General features: G+C 48.8%; 1 long non-coding RNA gene across 3 annotated transcripts in view; it reads left to right on the plus strand.

The window, feature by feature from the left end:
• Positions 1–771: 771 nt before the first annotated feature.
• LOC127484245 (uncharacterized) overlaps positions 772–25,130 on the plus strand; it is a 98,749-nt gene continuing 74,390 nt past the window's right edge. Inside the window, exon 1 of one of the 3 annotated variants that reach the window (XR_011382265.2) lies at positions 772–1,336. This is a non-coding gene — a long non-coding RNA (uncharacterized LOC127484245). The remainder of the gene's footprint in view (positions 1,337–25,130) is intronic. The other 2 variants (XR_011382266.2, XR_011382264.2) reach the window with 2 other exon arrangements.

Consider the following 25,130-nt stretch of genomic DNA (forward strand, 5'->3'; position numbering starts at 1 on the left):
AACCCTCCTGTCACTCAAGGACTCTGATGATATCTCCACCCCCAAGGCAAGGAAAAGCTTTGGTCTCAGCTGGTACAATCGGATATTTCTGCCTAAGACCTTGGCCTGAGCAGGTAAGTGTGCAAAGGTGCAAGTGCAGTGAGCGCTGATTCAGGCAGCAGCAGGTGCATCCAAGGCCGATGGTGGCAACGACAGCAGTGGGACCCACGCCCAGAGGTGGGTGCTATGCAGGCTCTGCCTGTGCTCTGACCCAAGCAGGGAGATTCTGGCCTCCAATCTTGACTGGTTCCAGGTGTTTCACTGATTGTGCGAGCTACACAGTAGCCCACCAATGAATGTACTTTCGGCTTAAAGTATCTTGATTTTTGCTGATTGGTACCTGGGGTGGTCATGAGAGTCGATGAGAAAACCCAGATGGAGAGCGTGGGGTTTCACCCAATGCAGAGCAAACCAATCAGTGCTAGGGAAGTCAAAGAGGCAGCAGAACACTAGGAAGGGGAGGAGAAAGGGAGAAGAGAGGAGAAGGAGGAAAGGAGCAGAGGCTGAGAGACACTGGAGAGGTTGTCATCAGAGGGATCACGCGGGCCCAGCCAAGTGCCTGCTGGGAAAAGCCGAGACCCATGAACTGAAAATGAGCCAGCCCCGGGGAAAGCCCAGCAGACAGGCAGCAGCTGTGCCCAGCCCTGAGCATGGAAGGAGGCTAATGCACTGCAGGGGGGTGTTGGGAGGTAGGGAGGGGCTTGGTGATGGAGGGGGTTGGGTAGGAGATGCAGGCTAGAGTAAGGAGGAGCCAGGTCAGAATGGGTTTTCTGGGCCAAGACAAGAAATCAGCATTTAAGATTTAGTACTGAGAGTGCTGCAAAGCGTTGCCAAGCCGGGTCCTTCCTCCAAGTCCTGGATTATCTCCGGGAGGAATCTCAGCCTGGCTGGCCCTAGCTCTTGGGAGATGGGATGACAATTAGGAGATGGATGACGTTTGTCTGGGGGGTGGAGCTTCCACCTGCTTGGATGAATCAGATGCTCAGGACATTCACCTGCGTGGCTGTGGAACCCTTCCCAGGAGCTGGCGGAGGGCGGACTGTGCTATGACAGCGAAAACCTCTCTCATCTCTATGGCTTAACCCAGTTGATGTAGGTCTAGCAGTTCACGCGGAGACCTAGCCATCCGCTGCGTTAACCTTGTGGGGCCGCGGTTTGTTTGGAGTCATGGTGGCGAGAGAGGACGTGTGAGGAGGTGAAACTCCACTCTTGGCTCCCTGGCCAGGATTGGGTGCACGGCCCCGCTGAGATCCTTGCAAGAGGACTGGAGGACAGAGGGAAGCCCAGCGAATATTTGGTGAGTGTGAACATTTCTGCTACTAATTTGTCCTAAAATTTGGTCCAGTTTCTTTTTTTTTTTTAAATTAATGTTTAATTTATTTGAAAGGCAGAGAAGGGGAGAGAGAGTTAGAGAATTGGTTCTGTCTGGTTCACTTCCCGAATGGCCGCAACAGCCAGGTCTGGGCCAGGCCAAAGCCAGGAGAAAGGAATTCCATCCTGGTCTCCACAAGAGTGACAGGGACCCAAGTACTTGAGCCATCATTTGCTGCCTTCCCAGGTGCATTAGCGGCAAGTTTGATTGGAAGCAGGGTAGCCAGACTCACACTGGCGTTCTTATGTGGGATGCCCCTGTCCTAAATGGTGGCTTAACCCACTGTGCAACAATGCCCACTCCTGGTTGAGTCTCTTAAACTGATCACATCCTTTTGATGACGCCTCACCGTGGCTCTAGAGGGAAAGTAAGCGCTGATGTTATTCCCTATTGCCATAGAGAGATACGGAGACGAGGAGACTGTATGACTTGGGATTTATGGTTGTGAGTGTTGAGGTAGAATTGTCTTAGGCAAACCGAGGGGGGTTGATTCACGTTGGGAGAAATTCTAAGACTTTGGGCACAGCTGAACCTCAGTCTTAATGATGTCATCAGGACTAATTTCCCTCCCCTGGTTCTGCTTTTCACTGTGATGGGCAGTAGCTTCTCCGTTTCTCGGTTTCCAGTGCAGTAGGAAGATCTTTTTTTTCTCCAGAGTTCCAGCGCAAGTCTCAGGACTGAGTCTCTTTGGTCTAAGGTGAGGCTTGGGCCACCCTGCATCAGGGTGAAGGCCGGAGCACGTGGGGCTGCTCTGCTCCAAGCCCAGTGCTCTCACTTGGGCGGAGCTGGGTGCATTCAGCCTGAAGGAAAATCGCAATTCTGTTAGCAGAGAAGAGTGGTTACAGGCTGCAGGGGCCATGAAACCAGGAAGGTAGGCGTCTACTTCCGTGGGTTTAAGTAACATGCAAGAATGTTCATGTCCATTAAGTGGCAGGGACAGAATCCACACCAGATGCGCCTTAACTCTGACACTTGTAGCTCTGCAGTAGCTGGACTGGCACTACGTGGCATTTCTGGTACTGTGTGGCACTTCTGTCACGGGTCTCCCAGACACGCCCCCTTGCCTGTCAACCTGCTCCACTTGGGCAGGCTGCTCCTTGCTGTGAAACCTGCCTGCTTCTTCTCGAGGGGAGTGAAATTTCAGCGCAAAGTTCCCTTCCTCAGGGAGGATTGGAGCATGATCCCGGCCGTGGTTTGTAAGGACGATTTGCCCCCTGAAGCGATTTTGGGCGTCGGCATGGAGGCAAGGGCACAGGTCCTTCCTGATGCTGCGAGGTTAGCTGCATGGCGGTGTCTCCCGACGGTGCCCCCAGAGAGGAAGCTATGGGACTGGCTTGCAGTCCACACTGGGGTCAGAAGGCTGCCAGAGGCAGTGAGGGGTGAAGAGATAAGGGCAGTCCTGTTGAGACAGCCACCTAGCCTGGATGGTGTCTGATCTAGCCCTCCTCCACGGGGCTCTGGGAGGCTTATGTCTTCCTATGCAGATGGTGGCTCCCTTTGTTCCAGCTGGGAAACCCCTTTAGAGTAGGAGTGGCGGGGCCATTTCCTGCATGTCCTTGGGTTGTGTAAGAGATGCTGTTTCTGGAAACTGCCTGGGGAGGAGCAAAGTGAACCTCAGGTGCTCATGTGTGTGTGTGGGTGTTTATATGTCCATGCATGTATGTCTCTCTGTGTACGCGTGTGCCTGTGTGTGTATGCGTGTTGCTGTGAGGAGTAAGATGGGTTAATAGGTAGTCAGGGTGGTCCCAATGGCATTTGGGCTGTAAAATATTTGCTTCCTCCCCCCAAACATTATTGCTAGCAAGAACAAAGGGGCCGCCTCCTTCCTTCGCAATCTCCAATTTACCAAAAATATAGCAAGGGAGCTCTTCCTGAGCTCCAAGCTTATTGTAGAAACAAGTCACCTATCCCACCCTTCTGTTTTTTTTTGTTTTATTATGAGCAGGCCAGACAGGATGGAGAATGGTAAATCAGACCTTTTGATGGGTTTTGTCCCCACCTGATAACTGAATGCCCATCTAATTGTCAAGTTTTTTTTTTTTTTTTTCCTTCGAAATTAAACTTAAAAAACCCCAGTGCCATGAGGTTCTTTGGGTTTTTTCATCTTTTGGAAGCCCCTCTCCAAGCCGCTCTGGCTGGAGGTTTTTGACTCTAATAAGTCTATCTAAATCTCTCTGCTTGTCCACCTGGAAATTCTTCTTCCATGTGAAACAAAGAACCGAGGTAACAATTTCTCCACCACCATCTTCCTGTAACAGTTCTGTGTAGGTGTGTATCTATGTGTGTCCCTTTGGGAGTATGTGTGTTTTTGGGTGTGTGTATTTGTGCCTCTCTGTGTAAGTACAGGTGTACAAATTGCCAGGTAAGTTTTTGGCGAGGGCTGGTCTGGTAGAATAAAAGATGTCTCCCCTTTTGTATGGTAGATGGTCCAAGGCTGATGACGGGGTCTGCTTTTCCTTGTTGAAAAGAAGACTAGAAAACTATGGCCAGTGGTTGTTTTCCTGGTTGTTCAGAGCTGATGGCCCTGCCAGCTGCATCCACCTCAAGCCTGTGACCCATGCAGGAGCCACAGCTGCTTGGGGATGACTGAGGAAGGGGTTGAGGGCTCCTCCTTCACTGGCTGGGAGCCCGGAGTCTGAAATTCCTCTTCTTCCTCCTTCCCCAACACTGGAAGAATGCACGTGGGTCTCAGCTGCCAGCCCCCACCCCTCACCTTTCCACCTCCTCCCTCAAAGCATCCTTCCACTTCTTATTTGCTGGTGATTAATTTGGATAAAAAAGAAAAAAGACACAATGGTAACCCATTCTGGAGTTCTACCAAGAATGGGTTACTTTTCTTAATGATGTCAGGTCCTCCTGCACAAAAGGAGCTGCCCTGGGTGATGGCACAAGATGGGTCCTATTGGATTTGTTCCACCTCCTCTCCCACCCCATCTCCCCAGGCTCATTCCTGAACTTGGTGAAGGGACGTGGCAAAACTGAAAGCGGCTCCCATGTGGCCCTCTGGTCTTACCCACTAGCCAGGGAGCTGACATGAGAGGAGGGAGATGTAGTCTGGGGAGGCCTTATGAAGTCGCTTCCCCGAGGACAGTCCTTGGACATCCTAGGGGGACGTCAAAGGAACCCCATTGTCGCTCCCCCTCTTCGTGGAGGAGCAACACAGGACCCTGCGCTGTTCTTTCGTCTGCTCGGCCCTCCCCGGGTTTGCTGCTGGTTCTTCCCGGGTTGGCTACTATCCCTTCCACCTCCGTGGAAGGGCAGTTCCCCCTGGCCACTTTCCCCACTTCCGCAGGGGAGCGGCACACCGCCGGCCGGCTCTTCTCGGGGGCTGCACAGGTGTTCCTTCAGCTAGATGTTCCCCATAGATGTTCCTGGTGCATGCCGTCTCTCTCCTCCTTTATAGTCCTCCTCCGCCAATCCCAACTCGGCTGCCCACACGCCGAGTACGCTGCTCTCCAATCAGGAGCAGGTCCTACAGTTTATTGGTTGAACTGGAGGCAGCTGTGCGGAAGCTGTTTACTTCTCTCCCAGCGCCATATTGTGGGAGAGCAGATGCATAGAATAAGTCTTAATTCCAGTAACTTAGTCCAGTCCGAGCTGCTCCCCACAGAGGAGAGCAGATGCATAGAATAAGTCTTAATTCCAGTAACTTAGTCTAGTCCGAGCTGCTCCCCACAGATCCCCCTTTCTTTTTATTTTTTTGGCGTTGATACGCGCCTGTCTTCGGTGTCCCGCAGCACACACTCTGCTCTACTTGCTAGAGTTGCCACAGGCTCTTACAAGTCCTATCCATCAGGCAAACCGAATCCGGGTCCTCTCTTCGCCATGTTGTGAGGAGGTTTTTAGGCGCTGATGCGTGCCTGTGTTCGGTGCCCTGCAGCGCATGCTTTGCTCTGCCTGCAGGGGCTTACAAGCTCTATCAGGCAAACCGAATCCAAGCCTTCTCATTGCCTTATTGTGGGGGAGACTTATTAGTGTTGGTTCGTGCCTATCTTCGGTGACCTGCAGCTCATACTCTGGTCGAGCTGCTTGCTGGCGCTTACCGCCTTAAATCAGGCAGACCGAATCCAAGCTTAATATTGTTGTATTGTGGGGAAGCCTTACTGATGTTAATTCGTGCCTGTCTTCGGTGACCTGCGGCGCATAAGCTGCTAGCTGCCCGCAGGTGCTCATCGCCTCACTTGATTAGGCAGACCGAATCCAAGCTCTCACATTGCAGTGTTGTAGGGAGGCCTTTTTATTTCTCTATTTCTCTATCTCCGGGCATTCCTATTTCTCCCATTTTACTTCTATCTTCCAGCATTCCTATTTTTCTCACTTTACTTCTAAACTTCTGTTTCTCTTATCCCTGCGGCTTCCCGCTCTCATTCTTATCCCCGCGGCTTCCTGGCTGCGCCCGCCCCGAGGCTGCTTCTCGGCAGCTTTCCGGCTGAGCCGCTTCAGCCCGCGCCTCTCTCATCTGCGCAGCTTCCCGGCTCCTCGCCCCGCCGGCGCCCGCCCCGCGGCGGCTTCACAGCTCTGCGCGGCTTCCTGGCGCCTCGCCCCGCCGGCGGGTTCCCGGCTCTGCGCGCACGCTCCGCGGTCTCCACGCACTTCGCGCCCGCACCACGGCCTCGCGCCAACGCCCCGTGCTCTCTCTGCACGCGGCGGCTTCCGCGAATGTTTCCGCCACCACCGGCATTCAGTCCAAGTTCCCTGGACTAACCTGGCGAATTCTGGCGGCCCACGTCTCTGCCTCTGGTTCCAGATCTTCGCCTCTTGCTCCCCAGGGTGACTTGAAGAATTCCAAGATGGCTTGGCCTGCACTCGCGGCTTCATCCTCCCTAACATTTTTCTCTACCCGGTGTGTTTCCCTAAGTTTTCTTCCAACAATATTCCTCTCATTTCTCCTGGCTACTCCCCACAGTCCGTATCCGAGTCCAAGCCTCCTCCAGGTTTCACTTTCGCTTTCAGTCTCCTAGCTTCCCCGCCATAGTCCGCATCCGAGTCTATGAAAGCTTTCACTTTCGCTTTCAATCCTAACTTCTTTCCCACAGTCCATATCCGAGTCTATGCCTAGGCTTTCAATAGCTTCTTCCGGCACCTTTCTCGTCCGGCTTTCCCCTAGGCTCTTCGCTAGTCTCTCTCTCCGGTATTTTCCTGCTTCTTCCCGTTTCTTCCCTCCTAAGTTTCCTATCTGTCCTAGGTTTCCTATCCGAGTCACGGCACCATTATGTCGCTCCCCCTCTTCGTGGAGGAGCAACACTAAACCCTGCCTAGGCTTCATATCCGAGTCACGGCACCATTATGTCGCTCCCCCTCTTCGTGGAGGAACGACACTAAGCCCTGCCTAGGCTTCATATCCGAGTCACGGCACCATTATGTCGCTCCCCCTCTTCGTGGAGGAACGACACTAAACCCTGCCTAGGCTTCATATCCGAGTCACGGCACCATTATGTCGCTCCCCCTCTTCGTGGAGGAACGACACAGGATGCTGCGCTGTTCTTTCGTCTGCTCGGCCCTCCCCGGGTTTGCTGCTGGTTCTTCCCGGGTTGGCTACTATCCCTTCCACCTCCGTGGAAGGGCAGTTCCCCCTGGCCACTTTCCCCACTTCCGCAGGGGAGCGGCACACCGCCGGCCGGCTCTTCTCGGGGGCTGCACAGGTGTTCCTTCAGCTAGATGTTCCCCATAGATGTTCCTGGTGCATGCCGTCTCTCTCCTCCTTTATAGTCCTCCTCCGCCAATCCCAACTCGGCTGCCCACACGCCGAGTACGCTGCTCTCCAATCAGGAGCAGGTCCTACAGTTTATTGGTTGAACTGGAGGCAGCTGTGCGGAAGCTGTTTACTTCTCTCCCAGCGCCATATTGTGGGAGAGCAGATGCATAGAATAAGTCTTAATTCCAGTAACTTAGTCCAGTCCGAGCTGCTCCCCACAGAGGAGAGCAGATGCATAGAATAAGTCTTAATTCCAGTAACTTAGTCTAGTCCGAGCTGCTCCCCACAGATCCCCCTTTCTTTTTATTTTTTTGGCGTTGATACGCGCCTGTCTTCGGTGTCCCGCAGCACACACTCTGCTCTACTTGCTAGAGTTGCCACAGGCTCTTACAAGTCCTATCCATCAGGCAAACCGAATCCGGGTCCTCTCTTCGCCATGTTGTGAGGAGGTTTTTAGGCGCTGATGCGTGCCTGTGTTCGGTGCCCTGCAGCGCATGCTTTGCTCTGCCTGCAGGGGCTTACAAGCTCTATCAGGCAAACCGAATCCAAGCCTTCTCATTGCCTTATTGTGGGGGAGACTTATTAGTGTTGGTTCGTGCCTATCTTCGGTGACCTGCAGCTCATACTCTGGTCGAGCTGCTTGCTGGCGCTTACCGCCTTAAATCAGGCAGACCGAATCCAAGCTTAATATTGTTGTATTGTGGGGAAGCCTTACTGATGTTAATTCGTGCCTGTCTTCGGTGACCTGCGGCGCATAAGCTGCTAGCTGCCCGCAGGTGCTCATCGCCTCACTTGATTAGGCAGACCGAATCCAAGCTCTCACATTGCAGTGTTGTAGGGAGGCCTTTTTATTTCTCTATTTCTCTATCTCCGGGCATTCCTATTTCTCCCATTTTACTTCTATCTTCCAGCATTCCTATTTTTCTCACTTTACTTCTAAACTTCTGTTTCTCTTATCCCTGCGGCTTCCCGCTCTCATTCTTATCCCCGCGGCTTCCTGGCTGCGCCCGCCCCGAGGCTGCTTCTCGGCAGCTTTCCGGCTGAGCCGCTTCAGCCCGCGCCTCTCTCATCTGCGCAGCTTCCCGGCTCCTCGCCCCGCCGGCGCCCGCCCCGCGGCGGCTTCACAGCTCTGCGCGGCTTCCTGGCGCCTCGCCCCGCCGGCGGGTTCCCGGCTCTGCGCGCACGCTCCGCGGTCTCCACGCACTTCGCGCCCGCACCACGGCCTCGCGCCAACGCCCCGTGCTCTCTCTGCACGCGGCGGCTTCCGCGAATGTTTCCGCCACCACCGGCATTCAGTCCAAGTTCCCTGGACTAACCTGGCGAATTCTGGCGGCCCACGTCTCTGCCTCTGGTTCCAGATCTTCGCCTCTTGCTCCCCAGGGTGACTTGAAGAATTCCAAGATGGCTTGGCCTGCACTCGCGGCTTCATCCTCCCTAACATTTTTCTCTACCCGGTGTGTTTCCCTAAGTTTTCTTCCAACAATATTCCTCTCATTTCTCCTGGCTACTCCCCACAGTCCGTATCCGAGTCCAAGCCTCCTCCAGGTTTCACTTTCGCTTTCAGTCTCCTAGCTTCCCCGCCATAGTCCGCATCCGAGTCTATGAAAGCTTTCACTTTCGCTTTCAATCCTAACTTCTTTCCCACAGTCCATATCCGAGTCTATGCCTAGGCTTTCAATAGCTTCTTCCGGCACCTTTCTCGTCCGGCTTTCCCCTAGGCTCTTCGCTAGTCTCTCTCTCCGGTATTTTCCTGCTTCTTCCCGTTTCTTCCCTCCTAAGTTTCCTATCTGTCCTAGGTTTCCTATCCGAGTCACGGCACCATTATGTCGCTCCCCCTCTTCGTGGAGGAGCAACACTAAACCCTGCCTAGGCTTCATATCCGAGTCACGGCACCATTATGTCGCTCCCCCTCTTCGTGGAGGAACGACACTAAGCCCTGCCTAGGCTTCATATCCGAGTCACGGCACCATTATGTCGCTCCCCCTCTTCGTGGAGGAACGACACTAAACCCTGCCTAGGCTTCATATCCGAGTCACGGCACCATTATGTCGCTCCCCCTCTTCGTGGAGGAACGACACAGGATGCTGCGCTGTTCTTTCGTCTGCTCGGCCCTCCCCGGGTTTGCTGCTGGTTCTTCCCGGGTTGGCTACTATCCCTTCCACCTCCGTGGAAGGGCAGTTCCCCCTGGCCACTTTCCCCACTTCCGCAGGGGAGCGGCACACCGCCGGCCGGCTCTTCTCGGGGGCTGCACAGGTGTTCCTTCAGCTAGATGTTCCCCATAGATGTTCCTGGTGCATGCCGTCTCTCTCCTCCTTTATAGTCCTCCTCCGCCAATCCCAACTCGGCTGCCCACACGCCGAGTACGCTGCTCTCCAATCAGGAGCAGGTCCTACAGTTTATTGGTTGAACTGGAGGCAGCTGTGCGGAAGCTGTTTACTTCTCTCCCAGCGCCATATTGTGGGAGAGCAGATGCATAGAATAAGTCTTAATTCCAGTAACTTAGTCCAGTCCGAGCTGCTCCCCACAGAGGAGAGCAGATGCATAGAATAAGTCTTAATTCCAGTAACTTAGTCTAGTCCGAGCTGCTCCCCACAGATCCCCCTTTCTTTTTATTTTTTTGGCGTTGATACGCGCCTGTCTTCGGTGTCCCGCAGCACACACTCTGCTCTACTTGCTAGAGTTGCCACAGGCTCTTACAAGTCCTATCCATCAGGCAAACCGAATCCGGGTCCTCTCTTCGCCATGTTGTGAGGAGGTTTTTAGGCGCTGATGCGTGCCTGTGTTCGGTGCCCTGCAGCGCATGCTTTGCTCTGCCTGCAGGGGCTTACAAGCTCTATCAGGCAAACCGAATCCAAGCCTTCTCATTGCCTTATTGTGGGGGAGACTTATTAGTGTTGGTTCGTGCCTATCTTCGGTGACCTGCAGCTCATACTCTGGTCGAGCTGCTTGCTGGCGCTTACCGCCTTAAATCAGGCAGACCGAATCCAAGCTTAATATTGTTGTATTGTGGGGAAGCCTTACTGATGTTAATTCGTGCCTGTCTTCGGTGACCTGCGGCGCATAAGCTGCTAGCTGCCCGCAGGTGCTCATCGCCTCACTTGATTAGGCAGACCGAATCCAAGCTCTCACATTGCAGTGTTGTAGGGAGGCCTTTTTATTTCTCTATTTCTCTATCTCCGGGCATTCCTATTTCTCCCATTTTACTTCTATCTTCCAGCATTCCTATTTTTCTCACTTTACTTCTAAACTTCTGTTTCTCTTATCCCTGCGGCTTCCCGCTCTCATTCTTATCCCCGCGGCTTCCCGGCTGCGCCCGCCCCGAGGCTGCTTCTCGGCAGCTTTCCGGCTGAGCCGCTTCAGCCCGCGCCTCTCTCATCTGCGCAGCTTCCCGGCTCCTCGCCCCGCCGGCGCCCGCCCCGCGGCGGCTTCACAGCTCTGCGCGGCTTCCTGGCGCCTCGCCCCGCCGGCGGGTTCCCGGCTCTGCGCGCACGCTCCGCGGTCTCCACGCACTTCGCGCCCGCACCACGGCCTCGCGCCAACGCCCCGTGCTCTCTCTGCACGCGGCGGCTTCCGCGAATGTTTCCGCCACCACCGGCATTCAGTCCAAGTTCCCTGGACTAACCTGGCGAATTCTGGCGGCCCACGTCTCTGCCTCTGGTTCCAGATCTTCGCCTCTTGCTCCCCAGGGTGACTTGAAGAATTCCAAGATGGCTTGGCCTGCACTCGCGGCTTCATCCTCCCTAACATTTTTCTCTACCCGGTGTGTTTCCCTAAGTTTTCTTCCAACAATATTCCTCTCATTTCTCCTGGCTACTCCCCACAGTCCGTATCCGAGTCCAAGCCTCCTCCAGGTTTCACTTTCGCTTTCAGTCTCCTAGCTTCCCCGCCATAGTCCGCATCCGAGTCTATGAAAGCTTTCACTTTCGCTTTCAATCCTAACTTCTTTCCCACAGTCCATATCCGAGTCTATGCCTAGGCTTTCAATAGCTTCTTCCGGCACCTTTCTCGTCCGGCTTTCCCCTAGGCTCTTCGCTAGTCTCTCTCTCCGGTATTTTCCTGCTTCTTCCCGTTTCTTCCCTCCTAAGTTTCCTATCTGTCCTAGGTTTCCTATCCGAGTCACGGCACCATTATGTCGCTCCCCCTCTTCGTGGAGGAGCAACACTAAACCCTGCCTAGGCTTCATATCCGAGTCACGGCACCATTATGTCGCTCCCCCTCTTCGTGGAGGAACGACACTAAGCCCTGCCTAGGCTTCATATCCGAGTCACGGCACCATTATGTCGCTCCCCCTCTTCGTGGAGGAACGACACTAAACCCTGCCTAGGCTTCATATCCGAGTCACGGCACCATTATGTCGCTCCCCCTCTTCGTGGAGGAATGACACAGGATGCTGCGCTGTTCTTTCGTCTGCTCGGCCCTCCCCGGGTTTGCTGCTGGTTCTTCCCGGGTTGGCTACTATCCCTTCCACCTCCGTGGAAGGGCAGTTCCCCCTGGCCACTTTCCCCACTTCCGCAGGGGAGCGGCACACCGCCGGCCGGCTCTTCTCGGGGGCTGCACAGGTGTTCCTTCAGCTAGATGTTCCCCATAGATGTTCCTGGTGCATGCCGTCTCTCTCCTCCTTTATAGTCCTCCTCCGCCAATCCCAACTCGGCTGCCCACACGCCGAGTACGCTGCTCTCCAATCAGGAGCAGGTCCTACAGTTTATTGGTTGAACTGGAGGCAGCTGTGCGGAAGCTGTTTACTTCTCTCCCAGCGCCATATTGTGGGAGAGCAGATGCATAGAATAAGTCTTAATTCCAGTAACTTAGTCCAGTCCGAGCTGCTCCCCACAGAGGAGAGCAGATGCATAGAATAAGTCTTAATTCCAGTAACTTAGTCTAGTCCGAGCTGCTCCCCACACCCCATTAAGCCCTGGTCCTCCTGGGAATGGGCAGGGCCCTGCAGAGGACCTGGCTCTGTTGGACTGGGGTTCTACTCCACGATGTGCATTTCAGTCCACACCTCAAGTTCTGAAGCAAGGAGACCATGAGCTAGATCTCGGGGGATGTAGCCATACACCAGGCTTACTCAGCTTGGTACCATCGACACCGGGATTGGGTAACTGGCTTGTGGTTGTGTTTTGATCAACACAGACTGCTGGACATGAGAGCTGAGGTAGAGAGAAATACCCCCAACTGCAGTCCAGCTGCTGGCCAGGGCCCTGGCGACAGCCTGTGGAAGGGAGGTGGGTGTTGTTGGAGGCTTCCTCTGGTGAGGCCCCTGTACACATGCACACTTGAGGGACCATGAGGTCTACCACTGCTACTCAGAGGCCAGGGGCAGGATGAACTCCTATGTTACGCTGAGAAGTAGTTGTCCCAATGGCCAGTGTTTACTGAGTACTTGGTTCAGGCCAAGCTTTGTGCTGAGGGCTTTGTCCATGTGGTCACTTTTTGATCTTCTCTGTCACTTTATGGGCTTCCATTATTATCCTCACTAAATACATGAGAAAAGTGATTCTGTAATGGTTGGCCTGGGAATTAAGCTTGAACAGTCTGACTTCCAAGACCGTACATATAGTAAACCCTCTGTGCTGTGTGTGTGTGCACGTCTCTCCCTGATTCCTGAAAAATAACCTCGGTCTTAACACCAGGGGAATACGATTTTAGGTGGAAACATGTGATGATAAACATGGAAGAATGCCTTGTGATTTAACACTCTTTGATCGGGAGCTGGGGAGCTTCCTGGGAGCAGCCTAGGAATGAAGTCTCACCCAGTGTGAGTGATGAGGCACCTGCTCCTGCCTGCTAAAAAGTTTTGGGGTGTCAGGGAGTGATGAGGGGGGCTGTCGGGGAGGTGACATGAAGGAGACATGAGCAGGGTTCAGGACTTCTATACACACATCTTCTATCCCCAGTGGGGAGTCTTAGGCGAAATTTGCTAGCTGTGAATATTTACAACTACTACCAGAGACCCGCTGTGGGATGATGGGGACTCTGGGTTGGATTGGTGCTGGGAGGATCCCTGCTGTGCCTGGCGCTATTCCCCTAAGATTAGTAAGTAGGGGAAAAATAAAGGCCTCATTCAGAATGGTTATTGCTTATGCTAATGAGCATATTGTAATAGTAGTTAAAAACCCTTTAATTCATATTTAGACTGGAAATAGGAAAGTGTGAGAGGCAGAGTAGTGAATTGGGAATGCCTTGTAAGGGTGCTGCCAAGCTGTGCTTCGTGCATTGGGCTTGTGTCTCTGTGGCTAAAGATGCACCTGAGCAGACAGTGGGAGACAGGCAAATGGGAGCTGAGCAGGTATGGGGGTGGTCCATGAGACAGGCTATTCAGAATCACAAGAGAGGAAGGGAGCATTGTGGGCAAGCTGGTGGTGATGCCAGTTGGTGTGTTTCCTGGAACCTGAAAGGATTTGCCCTGTCTGTACATCAGGAGAGTGTAGTTAAAGCACAAAGATGCATGTTCAAATAGCATGTTGGTACTGCGTGTAGTCTAGGTGGACAGGATGGTCATTGAGGAAAACAGAACTTCAAGTTGGGTGTCCACTGTGAACTGTCACTCGCAGTTGACATAAACCCTGCTTCAGGTGATTTAGATGAAATGGAACAAACCAATCAAACAGAAGCAAGCATTTGGGCATGCACACGTGGGGTGATCTATTAACATAATGGAAAATTCCAGAGATGACTGCTTTCAGACACGGGTGTATCCAGAAGCTCAAATTTTGCCAACAGAAATGTTTCTGTCTTGGTGGCAGTTTCTTCTGTTGGCTAAGCTTTCTTTGCATTATGGTCCCCAAGTATCCTGAGCTTCAAGTCCAGTGGAAGGAGAAGGCTTCTAAGCAGAAGTCCCTGACTGGAGTTGGATTGGCTGGTCCTGGGTTCCGTGCTTCCCTCAGATTGGGAGTCTGAGTCAGGTGCATGCAAATGACACGGTCAGAGGAAGGAAGAGGTCTCATGCCGAGGGCAGAACCTCGGGCTCAGGATGGTTTAAATGACCTTTTCCACTCCATGTTGATCAACAGCCAAAAGCTTGTTGGTGACACACAGCCACACAAAGCATTCTAGCCCTTGAATTTCCCTTCTGTTCTGTAATAACTTTGAGCTAGTGATTTGATGTCACTGATGGTGAGTTGCTAATAGATGAATTTTAATGTTTACTCCAAATTTGGGTTTACAGATAAAGATCATATAAGTCATAGAGATGAACATAAAAATAGTGATTTTTTTTCTTTTATAACAGGTATCTTTCTGAAAGTGATGCCGTGTCTTAGTGTCTTTTTTAAGTCTCCTATTGCCTAAGCCAGTGACTTCCACAATTTGTTGTAATCCAGTGTGATTCACACAAACCTCAGGAACAGGAGTTCTTCTGTCCCTCTGTGTTGTGCTTTTTTTTTCCCCTACAGCAAGGCCACCAGACAGAGAAGGTGAGGGAAGTTGGCACAAAAACATTTCATGTATTTAAAATTAAACAGTTTGTGTTGACAACTTGGAAATTTCAGATTGAACAGGCTCGATTCAGTCCACTCATTTTTGGTTTTACAATCTTAAAGCATCTTCTTGTGATCCATGGTTGGGCTGATGTGCAGGCCAACCCATATTTTCTCCCAAGGCAATTGAGCAAGACCACACAAGTCTCTGACCTGATTTCCCATTTGTCTTACTGGGTTATGAACGTTTCCCTCACAAGATCATTTACAAGAGGGACTTGGGCAACTGAGAGCTGTGCCATTGGTTTCAGAAATGAATGTCAACAAAAGCACACATGATGTCATAAGGAGTTGGTGGACTCCTGGCTGGACCATCCCCTCTTGCTAGAGTTCAAATGGGACTCTAATACCCTTCTTTCTGGAAGCCTAAGAACATGGGCATATTCCACGCATGCTTACCTTAACTGCACCTTCCAACACCTCCCCTGATACCACTAACATCACGTTTAGGTTCTGTTTACAGGATAGCGGTCTTATAGATCCCCTGACTGTGTTAAGTTCTTAGAGTTTTTTTTTTTTACTTTGTAGGGGAAAAAGGGTCAGAATCACACTTGAGAGTTTTAGGCTTCAGAAAGTCATGGACATCACTGGCCATCAGAGAATGCACTTCAAAATCACAGTGAGATGCTACTTTGTACCCATTAGATGGCTATAATAAAAATTGGTGTATTGATGAGGCTATGAAGAAAGTGGAAACCATTTCCTCCTATACATTTATGGGAGGAATTCAAAATGGTACCATGCTTTGGAAAATAGTCTTGTCATTCTCTCTATGTCTATCTACTTTCTTTTGCTCTTAAATAAGTAGGTTAAAAAAACCCAACATGGTATTGGCATATAAACAACATATAGACCAATGGAATAGAATATAGGACTTAGAGCCGGCGCCACAGCTCACTAGGCTAATCCTCCACCTTGTGGCGCCAGCACACTGGGTTCTAGTCCCGGTCGGGGCGCCAGATTCTGTCCCGGTTGCCCCTCTTCCAGGCCAGCTCTCTGCTGTGGCCAGGGAGTGCAGTGGAGGATGGCCCAAGTCCTTGGGCCCTGCACCCCATGGGAGACCAGGATAAGTACCTGGCTCCTGCCATCGGATCAGCGCAGCGCGTCGGCCGCAGCGGCCATTGGAGGGTGAACCAACGGCAAAGGAAGACCTTTCTCTCTGTCTCTCTCTCTCACTGTCCACTCTGCCTGTCAAAAAAAAAAAAAAAAGAATATAGGACTTAGAGATAAATCAATGCATGTGTGGTCAATTGATTTTTCAGCAAGGATGCCAAGAACACACAAGGGAGAAGGATAGTCTGTTTGAGAGCGTGCTTGGAAAGCTGGATACTGGACTTCCACATGCAGAATAAAATTGTTTCACTGTCTGACACCATATATAAAAAGCAACTCAAGGGGCTGGCACCGTGGCTCACTTGGTTAATCCTCCGCCTGAGGCACCAACATCCCATATGGGTGCTGGGTTCTAGTCCTGGTTGCCCCTCTTCCAGTCCAGCTCTGCTGCGGCCCGGGAAGGCAGTGGAGGATGGCCCAAGTGCTTGGGCGCCTGCACCTGCGTGGGAAACCAGGAGGAAGCACTTGGTTCCTGGCTTTGGATTGACATAGCTCCAGCTGTAATGGCCATTTGGGGAGTGAACCAATGGAAGGAAGACCTTTCTGTCTCTCTCACTGTCCTCTATCTGTCAAATAAAAAAAAAAAGGCAACTCAAAATATATCAAGGACTTTGAACATAATAAATATTTGAAACTATAAAACTACTAGAATAAAATGTAGGGAAAAATTTATTGACATTGGTGTAGGCAATGATTTTCTTGGATACAGTATCTTAAGAACATAGTACAAAAGAAAAAATATACAAGTAGGATTTCATAAAATGAAAAAACTTCTCCATAGCAAAAGAAACAATCATTGAAATGAAAAGACAACTCATGGAATGGGGAGAAGTACTTTTAAACTGTATGCTGATAATGGTTTAGTTTTTAAAAAAGTGAGACATTGAGGTATCATGTGATGCTTCAATTCCACTCCTACATATTTACCCAAGAAAAACAAAGCTCACACAAACATTTGTGCTTGGATGTCCACAGCAATGTTATTGATAATAGTCAAAAAGTGGAAAAAATCCAAATGTCCACTATGAATAGATTAGCAAAATGTGATCTATCCATATAGTAGAATCTTATTTAGCAATAAAATGAAGTACTGATGCATACTATAAAATGGATGAAACTCAAAGACTTTATTCTAAGTGAAAGAAGTTATCCATAAAGACCGCGAACAGGTAAATATCCAAAGTAGGCAAATCCATACAGATGGAGCGTAGATTAGCCATATCCAGTGGCTTTGGGGAAGAGGTACTGGGGAGTAGCTGCTTTACATATGGGGTGCCCTTTTGGGGTAATGAAAATATTCTGAAACTTGATAGTGATGATGCTTGCATAACTCAGCGAATATTCTAAAAACTATAAAGTTGTACAATTAAACCGGTGGATGGTTATGGTGTGTGACTTATATCAACCAAACTGGATGTGATTGTGAGCAGCATAGAGTGAGCTAGTGAGCCCTGGCTACTGAATCTCGGAGGGGAAGACGTTCAGTCTGCAGAATTATATGAATGTGGAAATTAGCTGGAGAGAAAATGTAGTGCTAAAGCCACTTCATAAAACAATAATGGTGGACTGTTCTCTCCCCCAAAGCTATTCACATTTAATTGCATGCTAGGTCTTTAATTCTTCATACTAATTCATGAAAATTTTCATTGCATATCAAGATTTAATATTCTCAGTTTCAAGGACAAGTATGTAAACCTTAACTTTGACAGTGCTATTCCATGGGGTGGTGTTTGCTATGGGAAATGGGCAGTACCCTTTTATTAGGAGGTACTGGGGAAGCCTCTCACAGCTCCAAATGGAAGGATAAAATGCGACCCTTAGAGGAAGTGCAATTTCTCTCTTAAGAATTGCAAATGTTATCATTTTTAAGAGCAATTCGAAGTGCTTTACGAATCTCAGGTCTTGCCTTGTGTGATGACTTATGGGAGCTCCCTTCTCCCTTAGCTGTCTTTGGCTTGACTGTGAGGGCCTGGCCCAGGGGGCATTTCAGAGTTGGTGCAGGGAGAGCTGATGGAGTTTATTCTGAACAATCAGAATCCATGTCCTTGGCGAACCAAGAGGACAGTGTCTGAGCCATAGTTCACTACAAGCAGGTTGATATTGGGGGCAGGATCCCAGCCAGTTCAGCATCCTTTGGACCCAACACTGCATCTGACACACAGTAGGCACTGAGTGTTAAACGTTAGCCACTCTACATGTTCACTGTACTTGTTCACCATTGATCCGCATAGTCCATAGTCTCCAGTGTGGTACACAGACACAGATCCTTACAGAAACAGTAAGGGAAACGCTGAGGAAATAATCATGTGTCGATGCAATTACAAACTATGAAATATCTTAAAGGAAAAGTACGCAGCAGCCAGTGGAGTTGTAGATGACATCAGGGACTGTCACCTTTACCTGTGACACGCTTAGGTGTCCATATGGGGATGCGTTTATATGTAAGAAATCACTGGGGCTCAGTCAGGACTGGTTTACCAAGTGAAACACTGTGTATCCAGGTCTCCTCCTTGTTGAAAGTGACAAGCTAATGGACAGGGCCTCCCTTGGAGCTGACCTGCCGGTAGAACCCTGTTACCTTGTGCCAACAAAGAGACCCAGAGCATCAGGGCAGCTGCAGAGCAGCCTGACGCCCGTGAAGAGGGGACTCTATGCTGCCTCCCTGTGGTCAAACTGGGAACATGGGTCTTCCCTTGTCACTGGAGTTTGACGTTTCCTCCATTGTGTACACCTGGTCTCCACGCTGGCCCATTAAGGGAACCCGGAGTGGTGTTCTCCATGCTTATTACCTTTATTGCTTTTAGCATGCGATGGCAGTAAGGAGCTTGGTCTGTATCCATCATGTATCCTAAAGGACACGTCTCCAGTCCCTAAGATACAGGTTTTGACATAGAGGTTTTTAAAAGTAAGCTCATTGTCTCACCCCTCCACCTGTCCAGCTGTGTCTCCTTTGACACACTCTGATCTAACAGATGGCATCACTCAGTCCTCTGGGCTGGGAATCTGGGTCTCTTCCTCTTCCCAGAGCTAATCAGTCCCAAGCTTGTTCACCATTTCTCCACATAGTCCATTGAATTTATCCTCTTTTCCATTCCCAGTGCTGCTCTGATAGTGTTTTTGTCTCATATTAACTCAGTTGTCTCCTGCTTGGTCTTCCATTTGCTGTCCCTCTAATCCAGCTTCTACCTTGTTAACTAGATGATTCTAAATTGCTAATATGGCCATATTAACATACCTGTCTAAACCCTTAGGGAGCTTCTTCCTACTTAGGAGTCAAGTCCAGCTCCTTAGCATGGAGCTTTGGTTCCCCACTGGTAGGCCTGGTGGATGTTTCCAGCGTGTTGTTTGTCCTTTCTGTACCCCTCACCCTGAATCTTCTTCAAAGCACCCCTGTGTTTGCACTCACGTTGCTCATGCTGCTAGATGGGTTCAAGGATCAACACCTCTGTGAAACCTTTCCTGCTTGCTTCTCCCGGTTCACGTCCCAGATGAAGTCTGCATTTCTTCTTTGTAGGATATGCTGAGACATAGACAAGAGCAGAGGGTTTGGAGAAGACAGCCCCTGACCACAGGCTGGCGTAACTACTCAGGCTCTGTGTGGTCCATACAGGTCTTGAGCCTTTCTGGTTCATTGCCTGGCAACAAGAAGCCCTCAGTAAACATTTTCTCTGATTTCAACCCCCAAGATAAGAAGAGCAAGTTTTTGCCCTAGGAGGGTAACACTGTAGGGTGACCCTATTGCTGTTTGCATATCGCAACTAGATCAGCCCTGATGAGGACAGACTGATGCTGTTTCTTCAATTCCCAGAATCCTGCTGGGGAACTAGAAGACATTTAATCTTTTCACCTTCCTGTTGCATCCCAATACATCTCAGGAAATCAATTAATCTGCCATCCATTAATGGTATGATTGAGGTGAGATCTTCCACATGATATTCTGGGCGTCAGCGCAAAGGAAGATGAGAGTACCGAGGTCTGTGTGCTCCTGAATTCTCCATTCCACAGGATGGTATGCCAGAAATCATCTTGTTTGTTCTGACTTAAGGGAAAACATCTCAAGGAATGACATTTAAAAAAGTAAGAAGCCAAACCTTTAAAAATTAAATTGTTTGTTCAAAAAACATAATTAAAGCATGTAGGCTATTGTTTTAATAAAAGCTCATTTCTAATTTGCTGTTGGACACGGTAATTGTTCTTGTATGTAGCACTGTTTCCTAAACATAATGAAGATTGACCTGTTGAGTTGGAAATGGCCCCTTTCCAGGAACGTTACCAGTTATCTATTTCATTTAGCTGCAACTAAAATGTAGAGCAAATGACCCTACCATCTACTGATTTTCAGATGAAGCTGTAAGTTGAATCAGAAAAATATTTTATGCCAGGAAATTATAGTGTATACTTTCTGTAGATGTCATCAGCATCTATCTTGGAGTTTGGAGGAATAAATATCAAAGGCAAAGCACACAGTGCAAATGAACATCTTGCAGAAAGCCATCTTGTTGAAGGGAGGTTTCCTCATTAATGTTTTAAGTCATCCTTTGTCACAGAAATCCAAAATGCCTGTGTCACAGTCACTATCAATTGATTTACTGTTAAAAATAAAATTAGTAAAGAAATGATCCCTATAAAGGATTTACTATGTTTTTCCTTTGCCTGGAGAAATTTTATTATGGTTTATGATGACATAACCTGTGACCCAACTGGTAACTGGAGCCTTTCTAACTCTCAAGTGTGTGTCACTTGAATGGCGTTTATCTCATTGGAAGAGTGTGGATCACAAATCATTGGGTTCCTACTGTTTTGATTTTACAAAGAATTGGAATTAAAACATGAATTAATATCTCTTTCAGTCAAAATATTCCTAATTCTCTACTATATCAATTTGTCTGGACTTTTGTCCTATTTCCCTTAATCTCAGTTATCTGGCGTTAGAACGTAAGCTTAGAATTTGGAGATCATCCCTAGATGGAAGCGTCTGGAAAGATTCACAGTCTACTTTGGTCTTCTGTGTTCACAACTGGGGGCACTTAGGCCTACTTGACTGCTTTTGGCCCAAGATGTCCAAAGCATTATATAAGCAATACCAAAGGAACAATTGGTTATCTCTCACTCGATTGTGCCAGTGAGCTGTCACCAGGAGCCACAGTCCTGAGTCCTACTGAGACATGCTGTATATCCCAAGCGTCTCTGATAAACTCTGCTTGGCTGTGTGTGGTGAACCAGAGCAAATGAATCCTCTACTGATACAAAGCTGACGGCATGGAGCTGGATTTGTTTTATTGAGTTATCCATACTGTTTGGCATAATAAGTTGTGTTGAAATACTTCTCACTTCTGTGCCTACCTTTATTAGTTTAAATATTGGATCTTTTTTAGTGTTGTTGGTGCTTAGAATAGGTTTAATATGATATGCAATTATCACTGTCATGTTCATTTTGTTTTAATGGCCTATTCTGTATCATAATGGGACAAGTCAGCAAAAGACAATGTCCTTTTGCTTGAGCTGTGTTAAGGTATCTTGCATAACTTCATAAGTTATTTGTAATTCCAAGCAGCATTGAAACTACAAATTTTAGAAACAAATTTCATCCTTATTCCCCTTGAAACTACTTAAAAACCTAACATCTCTCTGCATGACCAGATAGAGTTTGCTTCAATTTTTCTTTTTCTCACTTTACCATGGCTTTCCTGCATCATATAATTCAGGTTCCTGCCTCTGCATTTCTGTCTTCCAAATGCAGTAGATCCTCAGTTTTTGCAGATTTTCAAACTCAGGGGATTGATTGTTTTCTAGAAGCCCTGAAGTTATTTGTAGGTTTCCAAAGACAAGAATTAGAATTGTACTTATCATAGGTTGATGTGTGCGTGAGAGAACTTTGGGTAATGAAGGCAACTCACAGACCACATCCTTAGCATGGAGTCACTTCTCTATTAGTAGAAGGCTCAAGATGCATCTGACTAACTACTTGATTAATCTTTACTCATCTTTGGGCATATTTTTGTGGACTAAGTTATATATTACTGAAGGACATGTGCATGTGGGGTTTGTGATGGTTTAGGACACAGTTTCTCAAAGTTTTAAAAATTACTAGTGCCCAGGTAACACCCCTAGATATTTTGATTATTTTGGTCTGGGGTGGGGCCTGAACATGTGCACTAAAAAGAAAAACCCAAAAAAGCTCCTAGGCAATTCTCATATAAAAATCAGGGTTGAGAGCCAGTGGACTAGAAGATATTTAACTCCTTCATAAACTCCCTTAAGTGTCCCCCAAATCAAAGCTTCTTATGGTGCCACTTTTTTGGGGGGTATACAAAGAAAGGCACTTGAAAAAGTTTTTGGAGAGGCAGGCTTTAGATAAAGTGAATAAGGTGCTGTTTGGGATGCCTGCATCCCTTGTCACACTGCTTGGGTTTGAGTCTTGACTCCATTTCTCCTATAAAAGAATTTATTTATTTGAAGGGCAGAATGACATGGAGGGAGATAGGGACTGATTGATCAATCGCTCTTCCATCCACTAATTGACCCCCAGATGCTCACAACTGCCAACACTAGGTCAGGCTGAAGCCTGGAGCCAGCAACTCCATCTCGTCTCCTACGTGGGTGGCAGAAATTCAAATACTTGGATCATCATCTGCTCTCTCTCAGATGCATTAATAGGTAACCAGACAGGGAAAAGAAGAACCCAGACTTCAACTGGCACCCTGACGTGGCTGCAACTGTATCAAGTGGCAACTTAACCCACTGTGCCATGGTGCACACCCCTGGTTCCATTTCTGACGCCAGCTTCCTCCTAATGTGCACTCTAGCTCAAGTACTTGGGTACCAGCCTTGCAGGTATGTGGGAATTCTAGATCAAGTTCTCAGCTCCTGGAGTTGGTCTGCCCAAACCCAGCTCTGGTGGGCACTTGGACAGTCAACTAGCACATGGGAGATCTCTGACTTTCTGCCTTTCAAAACAGAGTTCATGGAAAGATGGAATTAAAAGACAAATGTATTTTGATGCAAACAATTTTTGAAACCTATGCATAGGCCTGCGCCGCGGCTCACTAGGCTAATCCTCCACCTTGCGGCGCCGGCACACCGGGTTCTAGTCCCGGTCGGGGCGCCGGATTCTGTCCCGGTTGCCCCTCTTCCAGGCCAGCTCTCTGCTGTGGCCTGGGAAGGCAGTGGAGGATGGCCCAAGTCCTTGGGCCCTGCACCCCATGGGAGACCAGGAGAAGCACCTGGCTCCTGCCATTGGATCAGCGTGGTGCGCCGGCCGCAGCGCGCTGGCCGCGGCAGCCATTGGAGGGTGAATCAACGGCAAAGGAAGACCTTTCTTTCTGTCTCTCACTATCCATCCACTCTGCCTGTCAAAAAAAACCAAAAAACAAAAAAAAACATAGTTTCTTCATAATGCACGTTTTCTAAGAACTCCTTGAAAGCCTCTCAACTATGCCAGCCTCTTGTGTTCCTATTTGTCTTCCTTTCAAGACTTTTGGACATGCTGCTTCCTTCAGTTATAAAGGCCTTTACACTTCTCATTCCCTAGTGTGCTCCAAACATCCCTAGAACTTTACCTGGCAACAATGTCCTCATGGAAGCCTCCCCTGACCAACCATCCACATCAACCAGGTGAAATTCCACCCTGACTTACTGTCACACATGTAGGGCTCACAGTTGCCACTGTACCTTAGTTAGATAATTCTATGCCTGGTACCTGTCTTGCCAAGAACCTTGTTAACTCTGTGAGGACAGGGACCAGGTATTCTTTGCCCTAAACTTCTCTTCCCAGCATGATGATTGCATATTCTGTAGTTGGGTATTGAAGGTAGTTGTTGAGTGTAGGTTTGCAATGATCCATTTCTGTCACACTATTCCACTATCAGAATTTTCACTGAGTTAAAATTAAATCAAGTTCATTAATTGCAGATTAGATACTTGGCAGAACATTGTTCTAAGTCATGGTTTCTCAACCTTAGCACTGCTGACCTTTTGTGTTGGGTAATTCTTTGTCGGGTGGGTAGGGGGATGTCCTGGGCACTGTCGGGGGGATTGAACAGCATCCCACTGGGTACCATTGGAACTCCCTTCCCTAGATGCAGCAAAGAAAAGTGTCTGCAGCCCTTGGTTGATATGGGCAACCTAGGGGCAGAAACCAAGATGCAAAGTTACGATGACCACGTATGGTGCCTGCACTCGGGGGGTGGGAGGCAGAAGCTGTTCTCTGTCACTCTTCATCTGAACTGCTGGAGGAAAAAGAACTTAGTCATCTCATCACAGGCTAATCTCAAAAAGAAATTGAATATGCTGAGTTCTATCTGGAGAACCTTCTGTTATGGCTTCCTGACAATTTGGGATTAAAAATTTTAAAAAGTCAGGGTGGTGGAGCTGCATGAGGTGAAGAGCCTCCCAAGTCCCGGTCTCTGTTTTGTGACTTTCTCATAACATCAGATTAATTTGTTTTTTTCCGATTAACTTGGCCCACTATAGAAATGATAGGGAGAGCAGTTCAGAAGTGGGGAGGCCCAGTGTGCTGCTGGGAGATTCTGGGTAGGCAGGACAAGAATCTAAAGCTGGAAGGAGCCCCTTCCGGGATGCTGCTGGTTCTCCAGGTGTGGGAGAGGCTGACCTGGCCACACTGAGTCCATCCTTGAACAAGGAACCCAACTGGCACACAGGGGAATGGGAGATGTGGTTCAAAGGGCACACAGTTTCAGGTAAACAGGAAGATCTTAGAGTTTCTCAAAGAGTTGATTTAAGATGTTTTCTCGACAAGAAAATGTTAAAAATAGGAGGGAAGGTTGCGGGTGGGAGGGAAGTTATGGGGGGGGAAAGCCATTGTAATCCATAAACTGTACTTTGGAAATTTATATTTATTAAATAAAAGTTCAAAAAAATAGGAGATGAGCTTGTTAATTCGGCCTGATTTAATCAACCCACATTGTAAACATGTATCCAAACGTCACATGTCCCATAAATGTGTACAACTATTATTGGCCAATTGAAAAAAGTTGAACATGAGGTGTTGAGCCTTGTGCGGAAGTGTCAGGGTTTGGTGCACATGCGCTCTGGGGCTGCCTAATGGCTGGAGGATTAGCAGCATCTGTGAAAAGGGACCTGATGCTGAGGTAGGAAGGAGCGCTGTGGGGCAGAAACGAGCGTCAGGTCTATGGAAGTGGGAGCCGAGGGCTTTCCTGACTTAAGGGAGAATGAAGAGAGTATTTAGATGGGCTTTACCGCCACTGTCACAAGAAAGATCAAATCTGTTTGACCAAAATTCATCTGAATTCTTTTGGTCACTAAAAGGGATTTTCATTCCCAATCTTGCCGTTAATGAAATAACTTTCAAAATTGTCTTATGATTTTTATTGGGAGGGTGGGGAAGGAACAGATAAGAAAGATGAATGAGCTGCTTTGGGCAAAATTTCTCTCTACACTGAAAAGTGTCAGC

This window comes from Oryctolagus cuniculus, chromosome 15, assembly GCF_051225735.1.
Source record: "Oryctolagus cuniculus isolate XC-2025 breed Fujian yellow rabbit chromosome 15, ASM5122573v1, whole genome shotgun sequence".
Taxonomy (NCBI): domain Eukaryota; kingdom Metazoa; phylum Chordata; class Mammalia; order Lagomorpha; family Leporidae; genus Oryctolagus; species Oryctolagus cuniculus.